The sequence below is a fragment of the Odocoileus virginianus genome, chromosome 11, assembly GCF_023699985.2.
Source record: "Odocoileus virginianus isolate 20LAN1187 ecotype Illinois chromosome 11, Ovbor_1.2, whole genome shotgun sequence".
Lineage (NCBI taxonomy): Eukaryota > Metazoa > Chordata > Mammalia > Artiodactyla > Cervidae > Odocoileus > Odocoileus virginianus.
In genome coordinates, this window is record NC_069684.1 from 65,395,190 (window position 1) to 65,408,338 (window position 13,149).

General features: G+C 41.3%; 1 long non-coding RNA gene across 3 annotated transcripts in view; it reads right to left on the reverse strand.

Annotated features, from left to right (window-relative positions):
* LOC110137666 (uncharacterized) overlaps positions 1-13,149 on the reverse strand; it is a 133,887-nt gene that overhangs the window by 93,564 nt on the left and 27,174 nt on the right. For all 3 annotated transcript variants that reach the window (XR_011490417.1, XR_011490415.1, XR_011490416.1), the window contains exons 4-5: positions 11,395-11,535; positions 9,735-9,887 (exon numbers count right to left, since the gene is read on the reverse strand). This is a non-coding gene — a long non-coding RNA (uncharacterized lncRNA). The remainder of the gene's footprint in view (positions 1-9,734; positions 9,888-11,394; positions 11,536-13,149) is intronic.

Below are 13,149 nucleotides of genomic sequence, written 5' to 3' on the forward strand. Positions count from 1 at the left end.
TGCAGCCAGAAAGCCAATAATCTTTCTGCATAAACATACTGGTTTTATCAAAGAGAAACTTCTACCATAATTTGAAATACTTAATTTCCCAACATATGGCATATTCAATATATCATTAAAAGCTATTTAAATTATTTTTATCTTTTCTCAGCTGTTGATTCTATAGATAGGAAAATGGTATAAGTTATGTATGAATTAAACATTAAGTAATATTTACTGAGTCCTTACTATGCCAGACAGTAGACAGCATATTAAAAAGCAGAGACCTCACTTTGCCAACAAACATCCACATAGTCAAAGTTATATTTTTTCAGTGGTCATGTATGGATGTGAGAGCTGGACCATAAAGAAGGCTGAGAGCCAAAGAATCGATACTTTCGAACTGTGGTTTTGGAGAAGACTCTTGAGAGTCCCTTGGACTGCAAGGAGATCCAACCAGTTCATGCTAAAGAAAATCAACCCTGAACAGTCACTGGAAGGACTGATGCTGAAGCTGAAGCTCCAATACTTTGGTCACCTGATGTGAAGAACCGACTCATAGGAAAAGAATGATGCTGGGAAAGATTGAGGGCAGGAGGAGAAGGGGAGAAGGGGCTGACAGAGGATGAAACGGTTGGATAGCATCACTGACTCAGTGGACATGAGTTTGAGAGCGAACTCCAGGAGAAGGTAAAGGACAGGGAAGGCTGGTGTGCTGCACTCCATGGGATGGCAAAGAGTTGGACACAACTGAATGACTGAACAATAGCAAATGATAACTTGATCAATCCTCAGAAAAGCACTATATATATATATATATATATTATTATTATTACTAGCCCTGTTCTGCAGGTGAGCAAAATGCGACTCAGAGAGATTAAGTAACTTGCCCAAAATTACACAGTCATTTTCACTCAGGCAATATGGTTCCAGAGCGCATGTTCTTTACTCCATAATATGCAGTACACCTAACTCATCCAGCACTTGCACACAACTCAGCAAGACAGCCTCCTGACATATAAGTAGCGAATTTACAAGGGAAGAAAGCATGCATGCTCCGGCTTCCATTTTTTATCAGCACTTCCTGTCCTTTTCTGAGTGACCCCCACGTGCCCATCACTGTGCCACAGCGACACAAACAGGGACTGAGACAGACACAATTCCTGCCCTCGACGAGCATACTTCTAGTAGGAGAAGGAGCAGAGAGAGAATAAAATTTTAGACCAGACAGACTCAGACTGTCACAGGCTCTGAAGGGAAAGTGAATAACGTAACAGTGAGTACCTCTGACACAGGATGAGGGCACTGTGAGTGGAGTGGTCAGAAAGGCCTCTTCTGGGACGATGGCACCAGAGCATAAAAAAAGAAGAGCTTTTAGAAGGCAATTAGCAGAAACTAGCCACACAGAGTGGAGAAATCAGGATTCAGGCAGAGGAAATAATAAATAACAAAGGCCTTGAGACAGCAGAAAAGCCCACAACTTGTGCAAAGCACTAAAAAGAAAGGAACGGTGGCCCAGATGACTGAAACCCAGTGAACCAGGTTATGAATGGAACGTGATGAAGTTAGACAGGAAAGCAAGCTGAGACACGGCCAAACAGGCAGCACGCAGATTTTATCCTAAGCGCAGTGGAAAACCCCTGGAGGGCTTCAGACAGGGTGATGCCGGTCACACTGGCTTCCCTGCGGAGTTAGCAGAGACACGCAGAGCGGGGAGACAGGTTAGCAGGTTGCTGCAATAATCCAAGCGAGGAGGGACAGCGGCTTGAGTTACAGTAAAAAAGCGGAGAAGAAAGGGAGTACGCTGTTCTTGAGAAGTATTTGGGATGTGTATTGACAAGACTTTTGGCTGAAAGCAAGTGGATGGTGGTGATATTTACTGAGATTAAAGAGATTCAGAAAGGAACTGAATGGGTGTGGTGGCGCAGAGGAGAGGAAGTCGGGAGAACAAACTCAAGAAGTCAGTGTTGGAAGTGCTGAGTCTTCAGTGTTCAGTTCCTATCCAAGCAGAGAGAGTTTACATATATTTTAAATTCTTTCTTCAGCCTTTCAGCATGCTGCTGATGCAATGCGTGACGTGTACTCACAGTTACAGCACAGACAAAACCTGCAGTAATAATTACGGGTGAGAGAATTCAGTCTCTCAAGAATGTAACTGTTTTAAGACTTACTGCATTCATGATTTGAAAGCCTTCAGATGATCTGGAAGGCTGAAATGTTTATAGAAAAGAACTAATCCCCTGAGTGTTCTAATCACTCCTGGACTGGGCCCCTGGAGCTGATCACCCGGGACATTCCTGGATACTATTTCAGAACTGCCCTCTCTCCCACACTTACAACGTCACTTCCCAGACTCGCTCATGGCAGAAGACCTTGCATCCTGCTTCAGAACCACGCACCTCTGTCTGCGCCCACACGCCCCTGCTTCTCCCCAGCTGCCCCCTAGCAATGTCTACACCCCCAGCAGAGGTGACCCAGGGGCCCCTCTTCCGCAGCTGCCCATGGGCGGGGCTCAACCTTCTCCTCTCCCCTCCATCAGCAGCTCTTCCTTTCTTACAGGACAGGATCTCTGGATCTTTCACATCACACACCAACACTGCCTAAAACAAAGGATTTTGATTCCAACTTTTTCTGCCAGCTACAGTCCTACTTCTTTGCTCCCCTATGCTTCAAACTCCTGAAACTTCATCTCTAGGCACCATCCGGATTTCCCTCCTCTTACCTCTCACTCTGTCTTAACTCCCCTACTAACTTTATTCCCACCACTCTAAAAACTGCTCGGCACCGCCAATAACCCGGTAGTTCCATTCACCTGGCACCTCTCAGTCCTCATGTTACTTAACTTGCTTGTACAACACAAGTGATGACTCTCCTCCTTGGAATATTTTATTTTCCCTGGGTTCCAGGACACCAACTCTCTTCACTTCTTCCTACTTTGCAGTCAAACTTTCTCAGGTTCCTCCATGCATCCCTCCTCTTCTCTCCAACCTCCTAGCTACAGAACATCTCTCTACCTCCACTCACTCCCTTTGTGATACTTTTGAATACTATTCACATGCTGTCAACACCCAAATATCTACCTCCCTCCCAAGCCTCTTTGCAGACTTTTATATCCAACTTCTTACTCAACACCTTCATCTGGATATCTAAAAGGCTCCTAATAACTCACACAGCCAGCACTGAGCACCACCTCCAAATCCTATTCCCTCCCCACAAATCCTCATCCCTGTTGATGGCAACTTCATCTTCCCAATTGCTCACACCAAAAACATGACATCATTCTTAACACCTATTTTCCTCTTGTATCCCACATCCAATCCACTGTCATCTTTCTCTGACAGCTTATAGAGCCTAGCTTGAATATTAGCCCCAAAATGAATCATTCAGCCAACCATTAGGATAGAAAAGGTGCATGGGTACATGCAAATATTCCAAACATTCTCTGTCATGCTAACTCTAAACTAATATATTGTCTATAATACATTATACTTTCACAGTTGGTAAAAGAAATCTGTTCTGCAATTGTGTGGGCACACTAACATAAGGACAACTTATCAAATATTTAATAGGGACTTCTTTGGCTTTCTGTGTTTAGATTAAATCAACAGGCACAAAACCTTCCTTCCCACATTTGCCTAGAATTCAGACGAATAGATTTTCCAATGCTCTTCCCAGAAATGACAAAGACATCCTCTGATCTTTCTTACTCCGAGTCTCTCTTTTCACATAGCTTTCCGAGTTTGGCAACTGTCGACAGATTTATGGGGCTGCGGGAAGACACGGTTGACCCCATTCCATTCTTCCTTCCCTCTGCAATTCTGGAACAGAAGCTTTATCAGATTGTCTCAAAGATGTTATCTGTTTAAACTGTTTTGATTCTTTGCCCCCAATGTTTTTGTTCCACATACTCAACATGATGTCAGGACCTTTCATTTTCAGGAAAGGGCTTGGAGAAGCCACTTAGTTCACTGGGCATAAACACTATTTACAAGCACTCTCATGGGCCAATTCCTTTCACAGAGACGCTTCCAGAGTACTTGGTGGCCTCTCTCAAGTTTCTGCAGCATTTTGCTCTTAAATCCCAGTAAGTAGCTTTGTGATCCATCAGGTTTTTAGGAGGCAGTGGCCTCCATATTAAGGGATGGAAGTGGGATACTGGGAGAATAAGTTTAAGGAGCAGGCGTTTTCAAGACTCAGAATTCTTTCTCGTATGATAAACTACAAATAGTGACAATATTTTTGCCATGGTTTTTAAATAATCTAACAATTTCTCCATTTCCCCACTAAGAGAAACTGTCATCTCTACTTTTTCCTTATGTTTTCCACTTGCTCAATCACCCCTGGGAACAATACTTCACTGTTAAAGCCACAAGGGTCCGGCTGCTATTTTTTACTCTCCTATGTGTGGAAAGAGTCAGATCCAACAAACTCTAAAAGCTACCACTAAAAGAAAATCAGTCATAAGAACCTCGATCTGTATACTTTTGTCTTAAGTTCTCCATCATTAGTCGCACTAACCCCTATTGCCGTGGTCACCATCAGTTGCTAACAATACCCAAAAGACAGGATAAATTCTTACCAAAAACTTGACTTAAGAATGTGAACTGGCCCAAATATTTCAAGGTATGTTCATTAAACATTAAGTGTGTAAGCAGTCAGAGCTGTTAAATAATCTGTGACTGTCCAGTCAATGCACCTAAACCACTATGTTTATCTGTCCACAGGGCCTCACTGAAAACTGCTTCACATTTTAAGAGAGCTGCTTCACATTTTAAGCCTCAAACCTTCCCACCGTCCTCATCTCCATCCTCACTGAGGTCCTTACGGAGAGCATCTCTGTCATTCATTCATTCCCCAGGGGCCTGCTTTCACATGTGGCTCATACTGGAGCTTGGAACCAGGCAGAGGACTTCCTCTGAGTCACTCCAGCAAAAATGCCACTGACGTCCAACCCTGTGAGAAGCTGTGCAACCCACACAGAAGCCACCAGCCACCTCTCAACTTCCTTTCTGTGTCTCTGAATACTTGGCAATCCTATTTGAGAAGAGGCAGCCTCCCCCAATCCACAGTCTCCTTTCCTCTTTTTCCTTACATCACATTTCTGAGACAGTCCTTGAGAACTCCTCTTTAGTACATCTTTGTATTTCAGTCTGTTGTATACGAAGGTATTTTTGCTGATCACATTTTAAATTGGACATGGTAAGTATAACGTCTAAGAACAATAATGAAAATGGAAGAGAGTTTTAGTTATTCTATAGTCTAATGACCATGGGGATTCAAATTTTATAAAATATAGCAAAAAAAAAAAGAAGAGAATTCTTAAAGAAAAGTAATTAAGGAAACAGAATGGGCAGAATGAGAATCTAAATTAATACTGTGAATTAACAGATAAAAGTTTAGAGCAGGATTAAAGTCACCTAACACCACATCCCTTAGAATGTGAAACTCAAAAAGTCTGTTCAGATGTGCACAGACTTTAAGACCCCTATTGCTTTTTATTTGATGTTTGACACTATTATAATATCTCTCATCACTGAAGTGCTCTTGATGGAGAGCTCAGGTGTTTAAAGTGAAAGTTGCTCAGTCGTGTCCAACTCTCCATGACCCCATGGACTATGCAGTCCATGGAATTCTCCAGGCCAGAATACTGGAGTGGGTAGCCTTTCCCTTCTCCAGGGGATCTTCCCAACCCAGGGATCAAACCCAGGTCTCCCGCATTGCAGGCGGATTCTTTCCCAGCTGAGTCAGTGTTTAAACTGGTGACTTAAGCTCAGGGGAAGCCCTGGACTCTCATAAGAAGAGCCTGGCTGTATGTGCTACTGTATCTCAGCCGCGACAGCATGTGAACATGCCTTGGGGTTAATGACTGAGACTGTAACCATCAAATACAATGCTGCAACATTGGAAGCCAGAGCACAGGGACTCAGGGCAAACAAAGCTGAGCCTAACCCTGGGCACAGTTTGCTTTTCCCTACACTCTGAGAAGCTACTCTCTGATCAGAAGAGAAGACATATCACTGCTGCTGTAAATAAGGGTGGCCCCTGCTCTCCTGTTTCCACAGCAACACCAAATGGCAGGGACTGCACATTCTCCAAGAAGAAAGTCTCTGCATCAGTTGCAACAAAAATCTCATCTCTGTACTGAGCCACAAATCATTGAAAACCCAGTCGAATCATGCTTCCGTAAGCATGCATAAGCATAAAAGAAAAAAAATCTCCAAATAAAAAGATAATAGCTATTGTTTAAAATTTCCTCTAATAGGAGGAATTATTATTTACACTAGCAAAAGGATAAAATTTCCTAAATTAAAAGTCAAATGGAAATATTTTCCTTATCTATAAATAATACCTTTTTGAACCTGTTGTCAAGATCATATGTTAATTTATACACAATGTATAAACAAATCATAAACCAACTTTCTCAGGTGGAAAAAAAATTAAGAGGAAGTAGTGATTTTTCAAGGATTTTCTCACTGGGTAGAAGGATAGGATAAATTTTAAGGCATCACTAATTTTAGTATCTATGCATGAAATTTATTAACTTATGTTTCTTCTGAAAGAGTTTCTCAGAAGTCTCTCCCCAACCAGAAAGCCTCCCCTTACCTTGAGACAGAAGCACTTCCTACTCTGCCTACTGGTTACAAGATCCCGTATAACTCCATGCATCACTACCAGGCCCAGTACGAGCTACAAGAGATGTCACAGAATTTTCCAATTTGGGGTGACCTAAAAGCTCAATTGTTAATATGCACCTATTCATAGCTGTGAGTACAGCTATTAATAACTATGAATGTAGCTATTCACTACCTAGGACCAGGCTTGGCCTGCTGGCTCACATCTAAATGTCTCGATTCACTGTCACCAATGTAACTTGAAAATGCAAAGTTCTTCCAACTTAGTTGTCACATGCTCCTGCCTCTACACCAACTTTCAGTTCAGTTCAGTTCAGTCGTTCAGTCGTGTCTGACTCTTTGCAACCCCATGCACTGCAGCATGCCAGGCCTCCCTGTCCATCACCAACTCCCAGAGTCTACCCAAACCCATGTCCACTGGTGATGCCATCCAACCATCTCATCCTCTGTCTTCCCCTTCTCCTCCTGCCCTCAATCTTTCCCAGCATCAGGGTCTTTTCAAATGAGTCAGCTCTTCACATCAGGTGGCCAAAGTACTGGAGTTTCAGATTCAACATCAGTCCTTCCAATGAACACCTAGGACCAATCTCCTTTAGGATGGACTGGCTGGATCTCCTTGCAGTCCAAGGGACTCTCAAGAGTCTTCTCCAGCACCACAGTTCAGAAGCATCATTCTTCGGCATTCAGCTTTCTTTATAGTCCAACTCTCACATCCATACATGACTACTGGAAAAACCATAGCCTTGACCAGACTGACCTTTGTTGACAAAGTAATGTCTCTGCTTTTCAATATGCTATCTAGGTTGGTCATAACTTTCCTTCCAAGGAGTAAGTGTCTTTTAATTTCATGGCTGCAATCACCATCTGCAGTGATTTTGGAGCCCAGAAAAATAAAGTCAGCCACAGTTTCCACTGTTTCCCCATCTGTTTGCCATGAAGTAATGGGACCAGATGCCATGATCTTAGTTTTCTTAAGCCAACATTTTCACTCTCCTCTTTCACCTTCATCAAGAGGCTCTTTAGTTCCTCTTCATTTTCTGCCATAAGGGTGGTGTCATCTGCATATCTGAGGTTATTGATATTTCTCCTGGCAATCTTGATTCCAGCTTGTGCTTCCTCCAGCCCAGCATTTCTCATGATGTACTCTGCATATAAGTTAAATAAGCAGGGTGACAATATACAGGCTTGACGTACTCCTTTTCCTATTTGGAACCAGTCTGTTGTTTCATGTCCAGTTCTAACTGTTGCTTCCTGACCTGCATACAGGTTTCACTTTACTGACATCAATTCACAGAGACTGTTCAAAAGGGTCACCTTTTAATCCCCTTTAAAGGAATGCTGAAGTGACACATGTGTATCAACTTAAATATACAGTAACACATATACAGGCAGAGGTGGGTACACACTCAAGGTCATGAAGAGGATTCATGGCCACAGAAGCTTCCCAAAGAGCTGAAAGTAAGTCATCCAGAGACACACTGACAAGGCTCCAGCCCTGCACAGATGTACATTATGATGGCTATTTATATTTAAATTGAACATTTTATGTGCGTGTGTTAGTCGCTCAGTCATGTCCGACTCTTTGCAATCCCATAAACCGAAGCCCACCAGGCTCATCTATCCATGGGATTCTGCAGGCAAGAATACTGAAGTGGGTTGCCATTCCCTTCTCCATGGGATCTTCCAAACCCAGGGATCAAACCTGGGTCTCTTGCATCTCCTACACTGGCAGGTGGATTCTTTCCCACTAGCAGCATGTGGAAGCCCAATCATCACCCTGCATGTTCTTTGCAAAAAACCATAACCCCAGGGCAATCATAAGAAAACATCAGACAAACCTAAAATGAGGGACCCTTTACAAAATGCCACACCAGAATTTAAAATTTGGTCTCAAGGTCATGAATGACAAGGAGAGGCTGCTAAGTAACTGTCAGACTGGAGAAGACTTAGGAGATAGCAGTTAATAAGGTATGTTAGCCTGGGCTGGATACTGATGGCAAAAGGACATGAGTGGGAAAGCTGGTAAAAGTCAGATAAAGTCTGTAGTTCAGTTAATAACACTGCACTAGTGTTAACTATTCCTTTGTTTTGACAAACACACTGTGATCATGTAAGATGTAACAATAGGTGACACTGGATGAGGAACACGCAGGAACTCTCTTCTATCTCTGTAATCTTTCTATAAATCTAAAATCTTTCCCCCAGAAAAATTACTTAAAAAGTATCATTCACATATTACTAAATGATGGCAAATGCCAGCCACAGAGACCAAGAAATTGAATGCATGTTAATCTCTGGAGATTCACATGAGAAAATGTTGCAAATCTGGTACCTACAACTTAATGTCCTTCTTTCCTTCCTTATAGACAGCTGGATGTATTTAACAATACCACCAATATTCCAGCAATAAAGCTTTAAATTCTAATCACTTGGCTAAAACTAAGCATATTCTAAATAGAATAAAATGAAAAGTGGAAAATTTCCAAATTTCCTATAACCCTAATTGACTGCCTAGTTTCTTGATCTTTCAATTATTTTATAAAAAGAAAGGGCTACTTTTAATTTTTTAAATTTTCTTTTTCTGCTTACCTGATAAAATCAATCTTTCCTTTTCCTTTCAGTTGCCTTATATAAATTTTAACAGAGCATCAAATTTGACAAGGCACATTTCACTTCTAGGAACTATTTATCTAGCTTACAAATGGAATGTTTAATATTCTTTGTCTTATAATATGGCCACTTTTGCCAGAAGGGTGTGTGTTTGAGTCTAGAGATAGTAGTCTGGAAAGACACAGGTCAACAGAGGTATGACGGAGGCATCAAGCTGACCCCCAGAGAGTCCATGCTCCAACTCCAGTATAAAGCTGCTGCCAGGAAGTGATGACCTAAGTTCCAAGCCCCCTGTCTTCTAAGTGACGCTGTGTTACCAGTTTGGGTCTATAGAATGTGACTGTGTAGCATATCCAGGCCAAAGAGCTTAATCATTGTGTTTCTTCCACATTCCCTTTGCTTTGCATGGCAACCTTGAAGGCATACAGTACAGTAATATAATTCTTCAAAAGAAAAGTTATAAAATAGTAAGAAATCAACACATTAATAATCTTTACATTACATATCACTCACTTTGTATCTGTGTAAGGGTCGGCTGTCCACTTCAGAACAAGTTTTACACATGATGTTCAACACATATATTTCTGTATAGCTGTTGAAAAAAATCCGTATACAAATGGGTCCAAGCAGTTCAAACCCATGCTGTTCAAGGGTCAACTGCAGATCCTGTGTGGGGAGAAAAAGAACAAAAAATCTTTCAACCTCAACAATCTTCCCCTTATTTCATGTGACTTTGAAAAAGTTAGCTCTTATTACCAGATAAAGTATGTTTTCCTCTTTAGGATAACATTGTCTGGAAATGCTAATAAGTATTCTGCTATGTTTTAGATCCAGTATCACAAATACAGTATCACAGTGCAGATGTACATGTCATTCTTAAAATACTGATTACCTGGATGCATGACAGTTAGAAGTTGAAAGGATGTAAAGATTCCAGCAGTTGTGAAAACTCAGAAAAAGTAAAGATCAAAGAAACAAACATCACCTTTAACCAGGACTGGTGGGTACTCATTATTTGTGTCTTTATATCTATAGCATACTTTCTTTAAAAAAAAAAAAAAATGTTTCGAACCAAAAGTAAAACAAAATTAAACTGTGCCTTTGACCTCACAAATATTTCACTATTGCATGCCTTTATCTCAGTCACAATTACATAACAGTCATGACACAGATGGCGTGATTCTCATCTAATATCCATGCACTTCTTCACAATTCTAGTCTTGCTACAGATAGGTATGCTATATACATGTGTATGAGAGAGGTATGCTATATTACTAGATTTGACCAAAAATTGTAAGAAGTAAGAGTGTCACTGCCAGGCTGAGGTGGTAAAAAAAAAAAAAAAAATTCCAGAGGGATTCAGCACAGATGTGCATTACCTGCCTCTGTGAATAGAAAACTGGTGCAGAGATGCAGGGTTAAGATGGGACCCTGAATCACTGCTTAAAGTAAGCCGCCTTGGAGACCTGGCAGGCACACTGAAGGCTTTCATGTAATAACACACTGAGATTTCTGAGTTGCTTTGCTACTGAAGCATAGTCCAGCATCCCTGACTAATATAGCACCTTTTCACTTTCTCAATCCTTTGAATTCCGTAGCATTTAAATACATTTACTTCAAAGGTACTCACCTCTATGTAAGCTTTCGGTATTGCTATTTAAACAAAGTCTTTGCTTAGTCTAACTCAGAGACTCTAAGTTAGAGTCCTTTCTTGAGACCTCTCATTAACTGCTTTAGAGAAAACATGGCAAAGAAGAATGAATCTTAAAAATAAAAATAACTGCACGTCACTGACTAGTATTCAAATTCATGAACATAAGAGGTATTGACAATGTGCATCTATAGGAAACAAAATAAAACAGCAATGAGGGAACTGACTCATTGTACCTATTTTTTTCTCCGTCAGCCATACTGAAGAGGCCTAAATGTCATTTATTCATTTAGGGCGACACATATCACAAGTAGCAGAAATCAGTTTCTTTGCTAAGTTAAAAATACCTTAGATTTGCGTTTTAAAAGCAATATGCACTCACTGCCAAGAAGGCCTGTGGATAAGGCAGAATCTTATCAACTACAACCAACAGAACAGGGTGAAATGTTAGCGTAACTTCAGCCATCTAAGACCACTGGGGTAAGTCTATAAACACAAACATGCAACTACTAAATGACTCACTCAGCTGACCAAGGTGGTATGTTCGGAATGTAAGTCATCCAGCCCTGTGCTGCATCAGCGCAGCGGGAGTGGTCGTAGTGAAGACACCCAGGTCTCCCGGGACAACCAAAACCAGGGCCTGCCCGTCACCTTGATGGATTCCTAACAAAACATAAACCTATTTAAAACTGAGGCCCAGTGAAAGTCTGTGACGTATATATTCAGATGTATGCTTTCCAGGGCAGCAACTTTTTCCCAACGTGAATTCCTAAAGATCTAACTGCAGGCCTCTTTCAGTACAGAAGGGTTGTGCTTAACTGTGTGTATGAGAACAGTGGTGTTTCAGGAAGGAGCAGGGAGTGAGAGAAGGCATGGCAGTCACCGAGAGAGGATGTTCAGGCCAGCGCACATCCGCTCCCCACTGACCTCAGGTGTCCGATAAGCCTTAGAGTCTCAGGCCCTGTGGGATTTGGGGAGCAGGGGTGCAGGCTGTAGGGGCCTCAGGGATCTTGCTCTATCCTCATACATTCCCTGCTTGGAACTCCTGAAATGAAAACAAGCACGCTGTTTTTTTCTGTAGGATTTTTTTAAAAGGTGGACTCCTGAGAGAACAAATGCAAACAAATCCCCAGCAGAACAGTCTCAGTGTTCCTGGTGGAGACTGAACCGAATGTTTCCTGAGCATCTCCTTCATGCTTTTGTCATCTCAGAGAAAAACAGCGTGTTCCAACCTTCTCACTTGTGTTCACATTCCAGGAAACAGAATGTCTCACAATACTGAATAGAACTGGAGGGAGTATACTAAAAATCTCTCATTGATAACTTCATAGAGTTTTAATACAAATGTAAAACATAGTAGTATGGTCCAAATATAATACTCTGTACCCTCCCAGAATTTTACTCTTTCACTAAAACAAATTAATACATACCTATAGTGTGCTATGTAGTATCAACATTCGTCAGAAAGATTTAACCAATTCTATTTGATTGCATTGTGTAATTTAACTATTGGGCTTCAAATTCTACTTATTCAACTTCAAAAATATCTTAAACTATACTTCTCCTGTATCTCTACTATTGGAGAAGTAAATCCAACTCATCAACCCTCTCAAGACAATATCATTTTCAGACTATATCCATCAGGCTATATTATAAGATTTATTGCTCTCCAACTCAAATCTCATTGTATTGCAGTAGGTTAAGACCTACTGTTGCTTCTGCATGACCAAAAAGACAAAGTCTAAGCTCCTTATCTTTGCAAAAAAGCCTTTCACAAGCTTTAAATTCAATTCTGCTCCTCCTCACTCTGTGCAGTATTCTCGAGTCTCATTATACTTATTTGCGTGTGTGTGGTCATGCTCAGTTGCTCACTTGTGTCTGACTCTTTGTGACCCCATGGGCTGTAGCCCACCAGGCTCCTCTGTTCATGGAGTTTTCCAGGCAAGAATACTGGAGGGGGTGGCCATTCCCTACTGAAGGGGAACTTTTCCACCCAGGGATCGAAGTCACATCTCTTGCGTCTTCAGCACTGGCAGGGGAATTCTTTACTACTAGTGCCACCTGGGAAGTCAAATTATTCCTGAACACAGAGTAACTTTTCTTTTACTTCACACATGCTACCTACTTCATTTAGAATGTCTTCTCCCAACTTCTTTACTAAAAGAAATAAAAATAAATTTTCCTATCAAAAACAAACTCTTTTTTTTTTTACTCTTTCCTCAAAGTGTTTTGTTATTGGATGCTTGTAGTAAGTCATGTTACAACATAGCTGCTTTC